This window comes from Trachypithecus francoisi, unplaced genomic scaffold (genome assembly GCF_009764315.1).
Source record: "Trachypithecus francoisi isolate TF-2019V2 unplaced genomic scaffold, Tfra_2.0 Contig01461, whole genome shotgun sequence".
Lineage (NCBI taxonomy): Eukaryota > Metazoa > Chordata > Mammalia > Primates > Cercopithecidae > Trachypithecus > Trachypithecus francoisi.
Window position 1 is genome coordinate 3,633,914 of NW_022681433.1, and position 16,393 is coordinate 3,650,306.

General features: G+C 39.2%; 1 long non-coding RNA gene across 1 annotated transcript; it reads right to left on the reverse strand.

The window, feature by feature from the left end:
• Positions 1–6,664: 6,664 nt before the first annotated feature.
• Positions 6,665–15,633, reverse strand: LOC117096430. The gene is made up of 5 exons (XR_004442485.1): positions 14,838–15,633; positions 12,890–12,941; positions 7,529–7,695; positions 7,259–7,402; positions 6,665–6,978 (listed from the first exon to the last, which is right to left on the reverse strand). It is a non-coding gene; the product is annotated as an uncharacterized LOC117096430 (long non-coding RNA).
• Between the last annotated feature and the right edge of the window lie 760 nt (positions 15,634–16,393).

The window sequence follows — 16,393 nt, forward strand, 5'->3', positions numbered from 1 at the left end:
CATTCACAATTGCTTCAAAGGAATAAAATACCTAGGAATCCAACTCACAAGGGATGTAAAGGACATCTTCAAGGAGAACTACAAACCACTGCTCAGTGAAATCAAAGAGGACACAAACAAATGGAAGAACATACCATGCTCATGGATAGGAAGAATCAATATCATGAAAATGGCCATACTGCCCAAGGTTATTTATAGATTCAATGCCATCCCCATCAAGCTACCAATGAGTTTCTTCACAGAATTGGAAAAAACTGCTTTAAAGTTCATATGGAACCAAAAAAGAGCCCGCATTGCCAAGACAATCCTAAGTCAAAAGGACAAAGCTGGAGGCGTCATGCTACCTGACTTCAAACTATACTACAAGGCTACAGTAACCAAAACAGCATGGTACTGGTACCAAAACAGAGATATAGACCAATGGAACAGAACAGAGTCCTCAGAAATAATACCACACATCTACAGCCATCTGATCTTTGACAAACCTGAGAGAAACAAGAAATGGGGAAAGGATTCCCTATTTAATAAATGGTGCTGGGAAAATTGGCTAGCCATAAGTAGGAAGCTGAAACTAGATCCTTTCCTTACTCCTTATACGAAGATTAATTCAAGATGGATTAGAGACTTAAATGTTAGACCTAATACCATAAAAACCCTAGAAGAAAATCTAGGTAGTACCATTCAGGACATAGGCATGGGCAAGGACTTCATGTCTAAAACACCAAAAGCAACGGCAGCAAAAGCCAAAATTGACACATGGGATCTCATTAAACTAAAGAGCTTCTGCACAGCAAAAGAAACTACCATCAGAGTGAACAGGCAACCTACAGAATGGGAGAAAATTTTTGCAATCTACTCATCTGACAAAGGGCTAATATCCAGAATCTACAAAGAACTCAAACAAATATACAAGAAAAAAACAAACAACCCCATCAAAAAGTGGGCAAAGGATATGAACAGACATTTCTCAAAAGAAGACATTCATACAGCCAACAGACACATGAAAAAATGCTCATCATCACTGGCCATCAGAGAAATGCAAATCAAAACCACAATGAGATACCATCTCACACCAGTTAGAACGGCAATCATTCAAAAGTCAGGAAACAACAGGTGTTGGAGAGGATGTGGAGAAATAGGAACACTTTTACACTGTTGGTGGGATTGTAAACTAGTTCAACCATTATGGAAAACAGTATGGCGATTCCTCAAGGATCTAGAACTAGATGTACCATATGACCCAGCCATCCCACTACTGGGTATATACCCAAAGGATTATAAATTATTCTACTACAAAGACACATGCACACGTATGTTTATTGCAGCACTATTCACAATAGCAAAGACTTGGAATCAACCCAAATGTCCATCTGTGACAGACTGGATTAAGAAAATGTGGCACATATACACCATGGAATACTATGCAGCCATCAAAAGGATGAGTTTGCGTCCTTTGTAGGGACATGGATGCAGCTGGAAACCATCATTCTTAGCAAACTCTCACAAGAACAGAAAACCAAACACCGCATGTTCTCACTCATAGGTGGGAACTGAACAATGAGATCACTTGGACTCGGGAAGGGGAACATCACACACTGGGGCCTATCATGGGGAGGGGGGAGGGGGGAGGGATTGCATTGGGAGTTATACATGATATAAATGATGAATTGATGGGTGCTGATGAGTTGATGGGTGCAGCACACTAACATGGCACAAGTATACATATGTAACAAACCTGCACGTTATGTACATGTACCCTAGAACTTAAAGTATAATAAAAAAAAAAAAAAAAAGAAAATGCTTCCTTATTCCTAGGATCATATAAATATTGCTTTCCCCCTTTGTTTTCATTTCACATTGAAATTATTAATTAATTTGGAATTGATATTGTAATAAGGTATGAGACAGGCTTCTGTCCTTTAATCCAAATATGCAATCTATTGGCAAATCTTTTCAGTTCCTCTGTCACAGTTCCTGCTGTATCTAGTTTTCTCTGCATAAAGTGAGTTTAGTACAGATACTGATCTGCTTTCTAAAAGTGGGCTCAACAGTAATCTGGCAAAACTTGTTCAGAAACTCAGGGCAATTAGAAAAGTTGAGCCTTCTTATGCTCTTGCAATTAAAAAGTAAATAAATTTTTATTTATTTGACCCATTATAACATAATAATAGTTCATAGTGTCTAAACTAAATTTTGATTCACTAAGTCCAAAATGTCACAGTTGGTTATTAGGAAACAGCTATCCTTTGTGAGGGCTCTCTTTTTAGGTCTATAAGTCACTTCTTCATAGACTCTGCTGAGTCTATGCTGTCCAGGCACCTCAGCACTACCTGTGAGCCCCCCTGCAGCTCATACCATGTGGCTACAGCTTCCTCCCTAACCAACCATCTCAGTTCCCTCGTTCAAACTGCTATGAAATTCTGCTTTTCACCAGAAACTGTTAAAAGATTGCTTAGCTGAAAGCCCAAGAGCATTTCTGACTTCTTCATGAAGTTCTGTATTATTCAGCGTTGCCACCTTCACCAAATTTCAATCACCTCTAACACACATGGAACCTAAAGGTTTTATTTTTTAAAAAACCTATTTTTTAAAGAGTTTCGAGTTAACAGAAAAATTGAGAAGATGGTCCAGAGAAGTTCCATTAAAAATGTGTTTTTTAAGTGAGAATTTCCATAACCTTCTATGTATTTTACTTTACCATTTTTCTAAGGCAGACATCAGTATAGTTTTCACTCACGTAGACGTTTCAGGGTGGCCTACTTTTACAATATTAGCTCCTAGAAAAGTATAATATAAAATTCTCTTTTTACCGTGCCACATTTTTATTAACATACAAAGCTCTTCACGGTTTTGATGATGAGGAGGAGGATGGCAACTACAATATTTGTGGTCCTGCAAATACTTTTTATGTAATGATATGAAATTGTATTTACTCTTTATTTGGATGTCCTTTTTTTCTATAATTCTATTCTTCCTTTAATATTAAGACACACTTGGCCCATTTATTTTTCTGTAAAATATTGATTTCTTAGATATTGTGTTTAAAAATGATTTTCTGGTGCTGAAACTGCACATATATTATCAATTTCCATAGTGGCATATTTTTTCTAAGTGATTCTCTCTTCTTAACATAAGCTGGCATTTCATTTGAAAAACAAATGATTTATGAATACCCTTTGCGTGGAAACATTCATTTACATGTCCACCACGATGCCTACATATATTCCCAAGTTTGAAAGGAATTCAGAAACAATCAGCATGTTTGGGTAGCTTAAATTGTTTATTCAAAGAAGCGTAATTTGAAAATTCTGAGATGTATATTGAATTTAATTTTGCGCCAGAATGTCTAACTTTCCTTATTTTGTTAGTTTTTTCCTGGGATCTTTATTTTCCCTTCCAGATTACATTTTATTTTATTTTTTTAAATTTTGTTTTTAGAGACAGGGCTTGACTTTGTCACCCAAGCTGGAGCGCAGTGCTGCTATCACCACTTACTGCAACCTTGAACTCCTGGGCTTAAGCAATTCTCCCACTCATCCCAGAGGATGCCATTTTACCTGGCTAATTTTTTATTTTTATTTTTATAAAGATGGGGTCTTGCTATGTTGCCCATGTTAGTCTCAAACTCTTAGCTTCAAGCGATCCTTCTGCCTCAGTCTCCCAAAGTGCTGGGATTACAGACATGAGCCACCATACCCAGACCCAGGTTACGTGTTAAAGAAAAATCACAGAAGCTGTTTCACCACTTATCGAGCCTCATAGCTTTTTGGATTAGCTAGGAAACAAATGATTTTAATAGTGATGCCAAAATAGCAGAACATGATAAAGAAGTAGCTCTCTTTTACTTTGGTGAATTTTAGTTAGTTATTGTTATTGCAGAAATGTTATTTAAAAAAAAAAAAAAAAAAACTGTACTAGCACTACAGCTGAAGCACTTGAGCAGCATACTTCCTTCCAGAATAAGATGTGACCAAAGGGATCACAGGTCAATCAAGAACCCAGGGAAGAAGGAAGGAAATAACCTGGGTTAAGGAGCATTTGATTTCTCATTGAGATCAACAGCTTCTTGTCGCCTTCATTCTGCAAGGATGTGAGAACTGGAGGGACACTTCTGACAGGAAACAGTAATTTTGTGCATCCCAAAATGTATTCACTTACTTGGAAATGTGAAGTTATGATGAATCTGTGGCTGGTCATTGGATGAATTGATGTAATGTGGCCAGGTTCCAAAGAACAACAGCACTTGTCATCAAAGCCACATAGCTAGACACTGACTATTATAAGTAAAAGAATCCAGCATGGCCTGCCAGCTGTAAGTCCCATTAAATTAAAGTTCCATGAGCTCAGGGATCAAGTGCATGTCCATGACTGCTTGTTCACTGCCATGTTATTCATTCAGCCAATCAATCAATATTCATTAAGTATCTGCCATGTGCCAGGGACTGTTCTAGGCACTGGACTGTGATGGTGAACATAACAGAAAAAGCTCTTGCTTCATGAAGCATAGATTCTAGTGACATGATAGACAATATACCTGGCAGATAAGTGCTCAGTAAAATACAGAATGGTTTAATTGATTAGATAATGAGCCTTACTCCAACAGAAAATATTTACAAGAAAACCAAACAAGATAGAATAAAAGACCAGGAAAGAGCTTTGAGAGTCAGAGTCACATGTCGGGTAAAAGAATACTTCTGTATGGGGCATCCATGAAGACAATCATCTAAAGCTGGTTGCAGTGGCTCATGTCTGTAATCACAGCACTTTGGGCAGCCGAGGCAGGAAGCTCACTTCAGCCTGGGAGTTCAAGACCAGCTTGGGCAATATAGTAAGACCCCATGTCTACAAAAAACTAAAAATTAAAAAAATTAGCCAGGTGTGCTGGCACACGCCTGTAGACCCAGCTACTTGGAAGGCTGAGGTGGAAAGATTGTGCTTGAGCCTGCAAGGTCAAAGCTGCAATGAGCTACGGATCACACCACTGCACTCCAGCTGGGTGACAAAGCAAGATTTTGATTTAAAGAAAAGACAATTATCTGAGGTAAGTGAGGAGTATACTGTTACTTTAGGAAGCCAGGAACTCACTCTCTCTCTCTCTCAGTATATACACATTTTGGTAGGCTGAATAATGCCTCCTCAAAAGATATCTACATCCTAATCCCTAGAACCTGTCAACATAACCTAGTATGACAAAAGACAAGACTTTGCAGGTGTGATTAAGGATTTTGAGATGGAGCAATTTGTCTCAGTGGGCCCTAAATGCAATCACAAGTTTCCTTATAGGAAGGAGGTGGAGGAAGATGATACCACAGAAGAGGAGAAGGCAGTGTGACCACAGATGCAGAGGTTGATATGTTTTCCACAGAGTAGTCAGTGGGAACTTTAAAAAGACATAAATCAGATTAAATAATTCCCTGCTTGAACCTTCCAATGGCTTCCCACAGCCCTGTTGTTAAATCCTTATTTTTCCATGGTCACAACGGCCCTCATGATCTGCCTCTGTATACCTCGTTGGTCCTTCCCTTACTATATCCAAGCCCTACTGGCTTGCTTTCTACCACTCCAACAAGCCCAGCTAATTCTGACTTCAGAACCCCTGCACTGTGCTTTCTCTGCCTGCATCAGCCTTCCCTGGCTTTGCATAGCTGGTTCCTTCTAATCCTTTATATGTGAGCTCCAAAGTCCTCTTAGAAAACCTTGATGTGGCCACTCTACCTAAAGTAGCCCCTCACTCCTTCCACATCATCTTTTGCCATGCCATCTTGTTTATTTCCTTCAGAAATTACCTTGGTTGTTTGTTTCCTTTTATTGTTTGTAACCCTACCCCACACCCTTCCTGCTAGAATATACACTCCTTGAAATCAGGGGCACCTTCTGTCATGTTCAACACTGTTTCCTTCTTAACTAGAACAACAGCTTGCTTGTAGTGCTCAACAAATATTTATTGAATAAGTGAGCATATAAATGACTCAAGAACACAAGGTTGCTTTAAAAGAAAAACTTATTCTGATGAAAGCTGAACGAGATGAAAGATTGATTCACTACGTTGGAGTGTCACAGTCAAAAGCTGTCCTTGGTTGGAAGTTGTTTAGCATCTCTTTTCCATTCCACAGAGAGCTTTAGTAAGGAAAACACACTGAAATGAGTACCCAGAATCTGTACCAGTCTCATGTGTGCTCTTAAATTAACAACGACAATGAAAGAAAAAGAATAAGGAGAAGCAGGAGAAAGAGAAGGACAGGAAGGAAGATGAGGAAGAGGAAAAGGAGGAGGGAGGTGAAGAGTAGGAGAGGGGGAAGGAAGAGGAAAATTCACTTTTTTTAAACATTCTTAATTTTCTATAAAGTTTCTTTGGAAAAATTCCAATCTTGCTTCTCAGCTGAATGGAGAAAGAGGATGTTCAATGGAATGGGCATTCAGCTGGGGAAACCAGCAGGTAATCTAACAGTCAATTGTTCAGTGGCAGCTGAGATAAAAAGAACAGGTGAGCAGAACAAAAAATTAGTAGAGAATCTGTGACCTTGACTATTCCAGTTAAATCTGAATACGTATATTCAGATTTACCTCCCTGAAAACTTCCACACTATTGTTAGTTTTAATGGTTAAGCCTCACGTAACAAAAACATCCCAACTCAACTGGATTAAACAATAAGGCAAATTTGTATCCTCATAACAGGAAGTTTAGCTGTAGAGCAGCTCCTGAGTTAGCTATTTCAAAGGCTCCTGATCTCACCAGGCACTTGTTCTCTTCCTATCATTCCTCTTGGCTGTCCTCAGCATGGGGCTTGTCCTCAGGCTAGCACTGCATTGCTGGCTGGCTGTAATAGCTCCAGGCGCCTCATACACAGCCCTCAACATCCATCAAAAGAAAGTTGTCCATATTTTTCTGTGCATCTCTTTTTGTCAATGAGGAAGCCTTTTCTCAGAATTCCTCTATCAGATTTTTCTTCAGTTCTTATTGGACAGAAATGATGTCTCCTATAACAAGTGATTAGCATAAGTACCGCTTCATTGTTTAAGATTATACAAGATTTACCCTTGAGGCAGGTGATATAGTTTGGGTATTTGTCCCCTACAAATATCAGCTTGAAATTTGATCCCCAGTGTTGAATGTGGGACCTAATGGTATGTATTTGGGTCATGGGGGTAGATCCCTCATGAATGGCTTGGTGGCATCCTCATGTTCCCTCTCTCACCATGTGAAATGTCTACTCCCTTTTGCCTTCCACCATAATGGAAAGCTTCCTGAGGTACTTACCAAAGCGGATGATAGCACCATGCTTCGTGTACAGCCTGCAGAACCATGAGCCAAATAAACCTCTTTTCGTTATAAATTATGCAACCTCAGGTATTCCTTTATACAACACAAATGGACGAAGATAGTATGTATGTGATTTCTCTCCTGAAATATGGATATGTGAACAAAATCAGAGTACTTCTTCCAAGAAACAGGTTGGGGAATGAATTTTGAGTTGGCAACTAACAGGGTTTGATACGCATCCTTCCTGTGCTCTTTTTCAATTCTTACCTTTCCTCATTTTTGCCTAACACAGATGAAGCTGATATTCCCATTCCTTGAGTATATCATACTTGATATATGAGTCTAATTCAGAAGAGGAGTAGGGGTTGGACCCATAGATCTTGGAGTTATCTGTATAAAGATGGATTTAAAGTGAAGAGACTGAATTAGATGACCTGTAAGTGTGAAAGAGAAGAGGTCCAAGGATTGAGCCTTAAGGCATTCCAATGTTTAGAGATCAGATGTTTAAATGAAACATCAAAGGAGACTGAGAAAGAGAAACCAAAGAGATAGGAAACTAACAGTGTGATATCTTAGAACTCAAATGAATAAATAGTTTCGGGAGGCAAGAGCAGTCAATTATGTCAATTATAGTTTAAATAGTATGACTAAATTTTAACTACTGGATTTAGCAATGTTGAGGTCATTAAGTTGAGAGGCAAAGAAAAAAGCATGACCAGAGTGAGCTTGAGAGAGAATGGACAGAGAATTAGGAGACATCCAGTGTAACCAACTGTATTAAAGAGTTTTGCTATAAAGGGTAGGAGAGAAATGGCACAGTATGTGGGACAACACCTGATGGGAATCTTTCAAAAGGTGGAGTTGGGAAGCTGACTCTTCAGGAAAAACAAGAGAGAATTTCTGGCCAATATCTTCAGGTAGAATCCAGGGAATGGAATTCCATTTTCATGTGCAAGTACAGGGGTTGACGTTGTTGAGAAGCCAGGATAGTACATCCACATTTAAAAGGAGAGAAAGTGTAATGTACCGTCTCATATGCAGTCAGTCACACATGATAGGAGCACTTGTGGAACCCTCCTTCTGATTGCTTTAATTTTCTCAATTAAATAGTAAGCAAGTTATTAGGTGAGAGGAAGGATGGAAGGGATAATGAACATTTGAGGAAAGTAACAAAATATGAAATAATTTTCAAGAAATGTAGAAAGTAGAAATATACAGTGTGGTTAACTCGTTTACCTGGATGTTGCTATACATAGAATTCCAAGCTACAGATAAAGAGTCTAAAATAAGCTCATCTGGGCTTATAATGTACAATGGTAATTAATCTGAGTTTATGAGTTTCCAGAAAAACAAGTTACGCTATCTCAGAAGTAGTTGGGAAACCCCCTATGTGAGAGAGGGAAACTGCTGCAATCTTCATCCAAAGTAGCTTTCCAGCCCCAACATTTATTTTAGTCTTAGACAATTGAAGATTTATGCTAACAAGATAGGTCATGTTAGCATGATCTCTTCCAAACTCACTTCCCAGGGAGCTCTGGGCCTTAACATTCTCAGACATGTGTCAGACCTCTCTGGTAAAGAGAGAGCCCTGACCGCAGCTCTGTATGAATTGGTTACCTGGATACATATCAGAATGATTAAAACCATGGGCTCCGATGCCACCTACACTAGAATCCTGACTCCCCTTCTTTCACTGTGTGGCTTGAGTTAGCCACCTAACTTCACTATGCCTCTTTCTTCATCTATAAGTGGGGATAAAAATAAGGTCGTTATGAGTGTTATTGAATGAAGTAATCAAGTAAAGCATTCAGAACAGCGCCAGCACGCAATAAGAGCTCATAAATATTAACTGCTTTTATGATTGTCAGCATTGTTCAAAACTAAGAGGTACCTGGAATTGGGAACCTGGGAGAATAAATCAAGGACTGGCCCTGCCTAGCCGTGAAGATCATGACTAGGGTGGAAGTCACATGGGCTCAGGTGCTTAAAGTCCAAAAGAAATTATTTTGCACGGGGCTTTCAACACAAAGCTGTTAATTTAAAAATAACAATAGCACTGAGTTAATTATACATAAGTATACATAATAGTTTTATGTAACTATATTTATACATGTCGATGTCATTTAATCTTCACGCGAGAGAATTTCCCTGGATAGGAACTGGCATAATCTTGCTACTGCAGATGAGAAGCAACATCTCATCCTGGGGAGCGCTGTGTGCCCTGTTCCTTGGTTTCTCCAAGAAGCTAGCTGGACTGGCTAACTTCCCTTACTTGTCACACTGTCTCCGGAAGCTTGCTGGCTGCAGGGACTGCTAAGACTTCCTCTCCACTTCTCATGTTCAAGGCGTTCTGTCTTTATTGCTTCTAGTCTGCAACTATTTGTCTTTTATCTTTCATGTCCCTCTTTTTTTGCATTTCTGCAGATGTCCAGTGCATTTTGTCTTTTTCTAAGTGGAAAAGACCTCTCCTCTCTGGTTAGGTTCAGTCAGGAAAACACAATTCTCATTTAATCTCTTACTCCTAGCTCTGCAACTTCAAGAGTAAAAGGCAATGTGACTGGGGTACCTGGAGCCTCAGTATCTGCTTGCTCTGTATTTAAGGTGCATCGATTTTATCAAAGGTATATCTTCTAAACTATTTTATTCTAAAATAAACAGATGTATTATGCTAAATGCTCATAATTTTGTTGAATATGAAACCCAAGATACCAAGAAATTCCACTTCATAAAGTTAACTATGTCCAACAATATTCCAGGTATCCGTTCACTAGCTTCTGCCATTAGGTATACCTAGGTGGAAATCTGGGGGGAAGGACTTTGTTATATTTGGTACCTAGAGTGCTTCCCTGTCCAAAATTATTAAATGGCTACCATTGCCTTAAGATAAAGCCCAAACCTCTTGACACAGCTCGGAGAGCCCTCCATCATCTGGCCCCATCTACTTCTCTAATCCCATTTCTTCCCACTTGCCAACCTCTTTTCACATGCTACTCTCCAGCTCTATTGAATTCCTTCTTCCAAATGTCCTGTAACCTTCCTGTGTCCTGGATCACGACTTCCTCACATTGCATGTGGTTAATTTCTTCTGGCCTTTAACTTATTCATCTCCTTCTCAGGAAGTGTGTCTGGTTTACTTCCCCTCCCTAGATGTTCTCCGAGCAACTTGCCCCTTCCTCTGTCATACCACCTCCCATACTTTATTTGATTTCATATACATTTATCTGTCTTCCACTCAACAATCTTGTGTTCCACTTGTTCAGTATTGTATCCCTAGCTTAACACTATATCCTGAGCTTCTTACACGATGCTTGATACAGAAAACTAAATGCCTGTGTATGGGTGAGTTCCTTTTGGCTAGACTCATTTTCCTTCTTGTCACACTATCTACTTGCTTTTCTTTCTTATGGAATTTCTCTCAGCATTCACTTCACAAGTCAAATGTTTTTTAGGATCACCTAACCCTAAGAACAATTCCATCCATTTCAGTTTTCTAAAGGACTCCTCCTTAATCACTGGGTTTTAGGGTCAGGTGATTACCATCTCTATTAATTCTTTGCATTTTGTCATGGCTGCCTCAGGAATTCCACTCTTTCTGCAGTCTCTTAGGAGTCTACAGGTCACAAGGAACCCTGAGAAGGCCTCTTGTATCAGCGCGCTGGGAGAGGTTATTCTCTCTGGAGTTGTTTAGATGGGAAGAGGCCACTTGAAAAGTTATGCTCATAGGAAATAAGGAGCCCTTTTTCATTTTAATTTTTATGAACTTAGCTATAAGGAATCCTGAGCTAACTTTTCAAAATGTCCTACCTTCACTCTTCTAAGCTCACGTTCTGAAGCAAATACTTGTTGATTTGGGCCTGCTGGGTGGTTCTCACTCTAATCAAATCCTTTAGGATCCTCATTTTTAAGAGCAGAGAAAGTCTAAAGTTAGTTTTGATCTCCCTGAGCAGAGGGTTCCTGGCACACACATACTGATGTATGTCGATGGTGGGTCATGGGGAGTAGCAAAGTGTGTATAACAAAGAGGAACTGAACAATGGTAACACTGTAACAGGTGGTACAGAGACAATTTAGAGTGGTGAAGGAGAATAGTGAACTTGGATCCAGTCTGGACTGATATTGAATTCAATAAACAAAATCTAGTGAATGCAAACTTAGAAACAGAATATTCTGGAAAGTGATGAGCCTCAAAGTCAAGTGGATAGCAAGCAGTTTTATTTTTCTGGAATGGAATGACATAGGTTAAAGCAAGACCCCAACCAATTACTTAGGTGTAGGAAAATGGCCCATCTTTTCCAGAGTGTGGGATAGCTAGAATTAGATAGATCATTAAGGAACTAGCAAGTCACGCTGGGATTCAGGGAAGACCTCTCATCCCAGTAATATACTGTAATATGAGCCAGGATGTATTATTCAGAGCCTAGTCAGAACCTTCAGGAAACTGGTTCCACTGATATGAAAATGCTGAAAAAGCAAAAAGCAACCAGTAGGTAATGGGAGTGGTAGAGCAGTGGGGTGTTGGTGGGGACAGTAAAAAGCAATTTATATCCCTTGAGGAAGGAAGAGGGAAGGAGAAGAAGCCAGAACTAGGATCTCCTAGAATGGGCCCCAAGGAGCTATTCCCAGGGTTTCTGGTCACAAGATTGGACACATATGGTAGAAAATGGTGTGAATGCCTTTGGTAAGTATACTCTAGACACACTAGGAATGATTAAACACAGATCAAAACTAAACCTAGGCTTCACTTGCTCTTGAAATGAGGAACCCAAGAGATTTGGTCAATATTAGAACCAATGTACAGTCCTGAACCAGCGGAAGATGAAGCACCTTCAGAACCTCATCTTAGAAGAGTTGAGGCAGGGAATATCTTGAAAATTTGGCATTGGATGATGAAGAACATTATATGTTAATCTAAGATACATGAGATGACAAAAAGGTAGAACATAGAAAAGGGGCTAGGCAGGGTACCTGAAAAATGCTTTTATGTAGGCAATTAGAACAGTCAGAAAAAGAGAGAAAATATGGTCAGAAAAGTAACAACTGGTTCAAAAAACACAGGTTCTAGGAAGACAAAGGAGAAAAGAATTTAAGCAGTGGAGCAAGGTTAATAAGTTCCCTAGAAGAGTTAGAGGAGAATTGAGAAAATACCATTGCATTTGATGTCCTTGTTTTGATTGTCAACCTTTGGAAAGAAAGTTTCCATGGAGTGATGAGGACAAAATCTACTGCCCTGGTTTGACAAAGGATTATGGTGTAGAAAGTGTAAACAGTTTGTGTCGACTTCTCTTCTAAGGAACTGACTGTGATAGAAAGGAGAAAAGAGGGTTAGAATTTGAAAATAAGCAGTGTCAGTGAAAGCCATAAGAAAGATTGATCACATATGTAATCTGAGGAAAGGATATATTGGAAATAAAGAATATAAGCATTCAAAAAAAAAAAAAAAAAAGGAAGGAATTAAGTATAGAATAGAAAGATGCCAAAAAACAACAATCCATCAATGGCTCAAACCTAAATTTATTCTCCTAAGAAAACTGTTGAGCTATGCCTTTGGTGGAGGTAGTTAGTGATCATTATTAAATATCCCAGCAAATCATTCTCTTTTTACATGGAAAGAGCAGAAAGTTGACCTACCTTCAAGAGAGATCCCCAGGTGTTATCATGGAGGGAAATTTTTTCTCTCCACCTGACAGAAAAATGCAAATACATGCAGAGAGAATGAATATAATCATCTCACTTTTTTTTTTTTTTTTTTTGAGGCGGAGTCTCGCTCTGTCGCCCGGACTGGAGTGCAGTGGCCAGATCTCAGCTCACTGCAAGCTCCGCCTCCCGGGTTTACGCCATTCTCCTGCCTCATCCTCCCTAGAAGCTGGGACTACAGGCGCCCGCCACCTCGCCCGGCTAGTTTTTTTTTCGTATTTTTAGTAGAGATGGGGTTTCACCATGTTAGCCAGGATGGTCTCGATCTCCTGACCTCGTGATCCGCCCGTCTCAGCCTCCCAAAGTGCTGGGATTACAGGCTTGAGCCACTGCGCCCGGCCAATCATCTCACTCTTAAGCAACTTTTGTTAGCTGTTTAATTCTCAAGTCATTCAAGTCTAGCAACTGTCCTGACCAGTCCAGTGAAACTACACTTGCAAAACCATCAGTGATTTTCATGTTACTAAAGTCAGTAGAGGGTTTTCTGTCTTCGGCTCATCAGAAGCATTGGCTTACCACTCTCTCCTAGCTTCCATGACAACACCCCTCTGGTTCTCCTTCTACCTAGAGCTTTCCTTCCCCTCCCTTCCCCTTCCCTGTTCTCCACTACCTCGTCTCATTCTTTGTCTTTTTAATGACTCATCATGTTCTACCCAAATCTTAAATATTGGAATTCCTTGGTACATTGTCCTAGGCTCTGTTCTAAGACATGGCTTTAAATACCATTATAAGCTAATAAAGATTATAAATACCTTTAGATGCCATTTATATATAACTGCTCCAACCCAGGTCTTTCCTCTGAGTTCCAGCTATAAGACTTACTTAACATCTCCAGCTAGGTGTTCATATTAGTACCCTAACTTCCCATCCCCCAAAACTGTTTCTCTCCAGTTTTTCCTATCTCAGTAAAGGGCATCATTATTCACCAGGTTGTTTAAGCCAGACACCTAGAAGTCATGCTGGATTCTTCTTTAACAACTTCCAGATCCAATTCAACAGCAAATATTAATTTCTCCTCCAAAATGTAGTCAAATAAAAATGTTTGACTTTTATTCTTCTTCTTTTCACTGCCATCACCATCTCACACCATGACTATTGCAATGATGATCTGACTAGTCTAACTATGTCAGGTGGATTTGGGCTTCAACTTATAGGACACTCAATTCAAAAGGTTTAAATAATGAGAATATTTATTGTCTTGCATAACAAAATATTCATAGATTGAGCATTCCCTAGGTTTTCAAATTAGTAGCTCAAATATGCCATCAAAGAATGAATTTCCTTCTCTTTTACTGCTTTGTTCCCATGGGACTTAGGGAATCAAGGGGAACCAATGCAAACCTGAAATTCATGCTGTTTGCTGTGTCATAAGAAAGTACTTTGTCTGTGACCCAGGATTCTTATGTCTTCTGTCAGCCTCCATGAAACTGTGGCAATCTAACTTGTGAGCTTGCAAGAAGGGCAAGATCTCAGATCCCTTCCCAGGTTATGGCCCCTAGAGTCCCTGTTACCATGCACTTGTAGTTATACTTCTGTTATTGCTTGTGGAATTATTCTCTGATGCTGGCAACTTGCTTGAACTACCTCTGCAACCATGCCCTGTCCACACCTGCTAAACAGGACTTTCTCCAGGTCCTGAATCTCATGACCAATTTCCAACACCTGGCCAAAATTTTCAGGCAGGTCAAATTCCAGACAAACCCTGCCCAATCTTCTCCACAGTATCATTTTACTAACCAAATTACATCATAACTAAGTTATTAACATATTACCAATGAGGATACCCTGGCATCCAAATATAATCATTAAGTGGTCCGATGTCCACATTTGAACCTTCATTGCTGTGGGTGGTCTTGTTAAAGAAAAACAGAAAGCCAGTTACCGTTTCTGACCCACAGTCCTCTGGTTTTGTTAAACATTCATGAATTGTGATTGGACTACAAGATGGATGTAAAGCGAGGGCCAGTCTCTGAGGCCACACGGAAAGCTTGGAAAATGCAACACAACCGTGTTAATTGAATTAAGAGGAGGGAATATTGCCATCACCACTTTGCCATACATATTCCAGACACAGCACAGAGCTTCCCAGATGACAAGAACAGATGTCACACAAGCAATGGTGTCATAATCATGTGAAATCATTTGCGTGCAAACTACTTAACAATTAACACTAGGGCAGTGACAGCTTGTGTAGTCATTAAGGTTACAGGTCTAAATGAAATTGTCACCCTTTTAGAGTTTGCTTCATATCTAATAGCAATATTCATCAAATAGGTAAGAATATTAACTACAATTAGAAAAATGGCACCTCACCCTTACCTTACTTTATAAGTTACAAATCTCTTTTCCCATTAGCTGTTATATGTTATCCTCACAACAACTCTTTGAGACAAGTACTCTTAACTCCGTTTTATAACAAAAAAAAAGGAGGAGGCTCAACCCTAGAACTTAGCAATTTGACAAAACTCAGCAAAAGCACACTTATGCATTTTAAATATGCACATTTTCCATCAGAATAAAAAATGGTAAGCAAATATTCAACTCTAGTTAATGCTATATATGCTGAAGTATTTAGGGGCAGTATACTAATATCTGCAAATTTACTTTGAAATCCATCAAAAATGTAAGTGGATCAGTGAACGGATAGAGTGATGGATACATGAATAGATATGTGACAAAGAAAAAGTTAATGATTAAGTTTAAATGGTGGGATTATGGGTGTTCACTGTAAAAGTCTTTAAGCTTTGCCGTTTGTTTGAACATTTTCATAAAATGTTTTGGAGAAAACTGGAGGCTTAAAGAAATTAAATGACTGTCTTCATGTTACAACCTGGGGCTGGACTGAGACCCAAATCCAGTTCATCTGATCCTAATTCCCATGCCTAACATGAGCATTTTAGAAAACTATTATTGTTCAGTGTTTAAGGGAAAGCAGTAGTGCAGGTAAGCACTGAATTCTGGTTAACTAAGAGCTCTGCAAAACCAGGGTGATCTACCATAAAAGGGATGATATGTAAGTAAGGAGAATGCATTTTTAAATCCCGTACTGATTCATTTCAGAGAGTTTTGTCCCTTTTATAGCAGTCCCTTTGGGGTGTTTGACATTTATGGTAATGATGCTGTCTTGCTCAGAGCATTGTTGCCCCTCTTACGGGAGCACTTTCAGAACTTAAAATACCTCATGTATTCTCAGTGATGACAAACCTTTGTCCAAAGGTTTAAAAAAGTTAAAGGTTTAAAGATTAAAAGATCCAAATGTCAGCAGAAGCCCAGTCCGGTGAATGAAACTCAAGGTTTACAATGTCATTTCTGTGCAAAGCTAACAAGTAACTCCAGGGCCTTGGATACTTTTTTGTTTGGTTGGTTGGTTAATTTTGTATTTTAAAATGAGGTATGCCCTCTAAACTAACAAAACTATTTTTCTTGTATGACACAAAA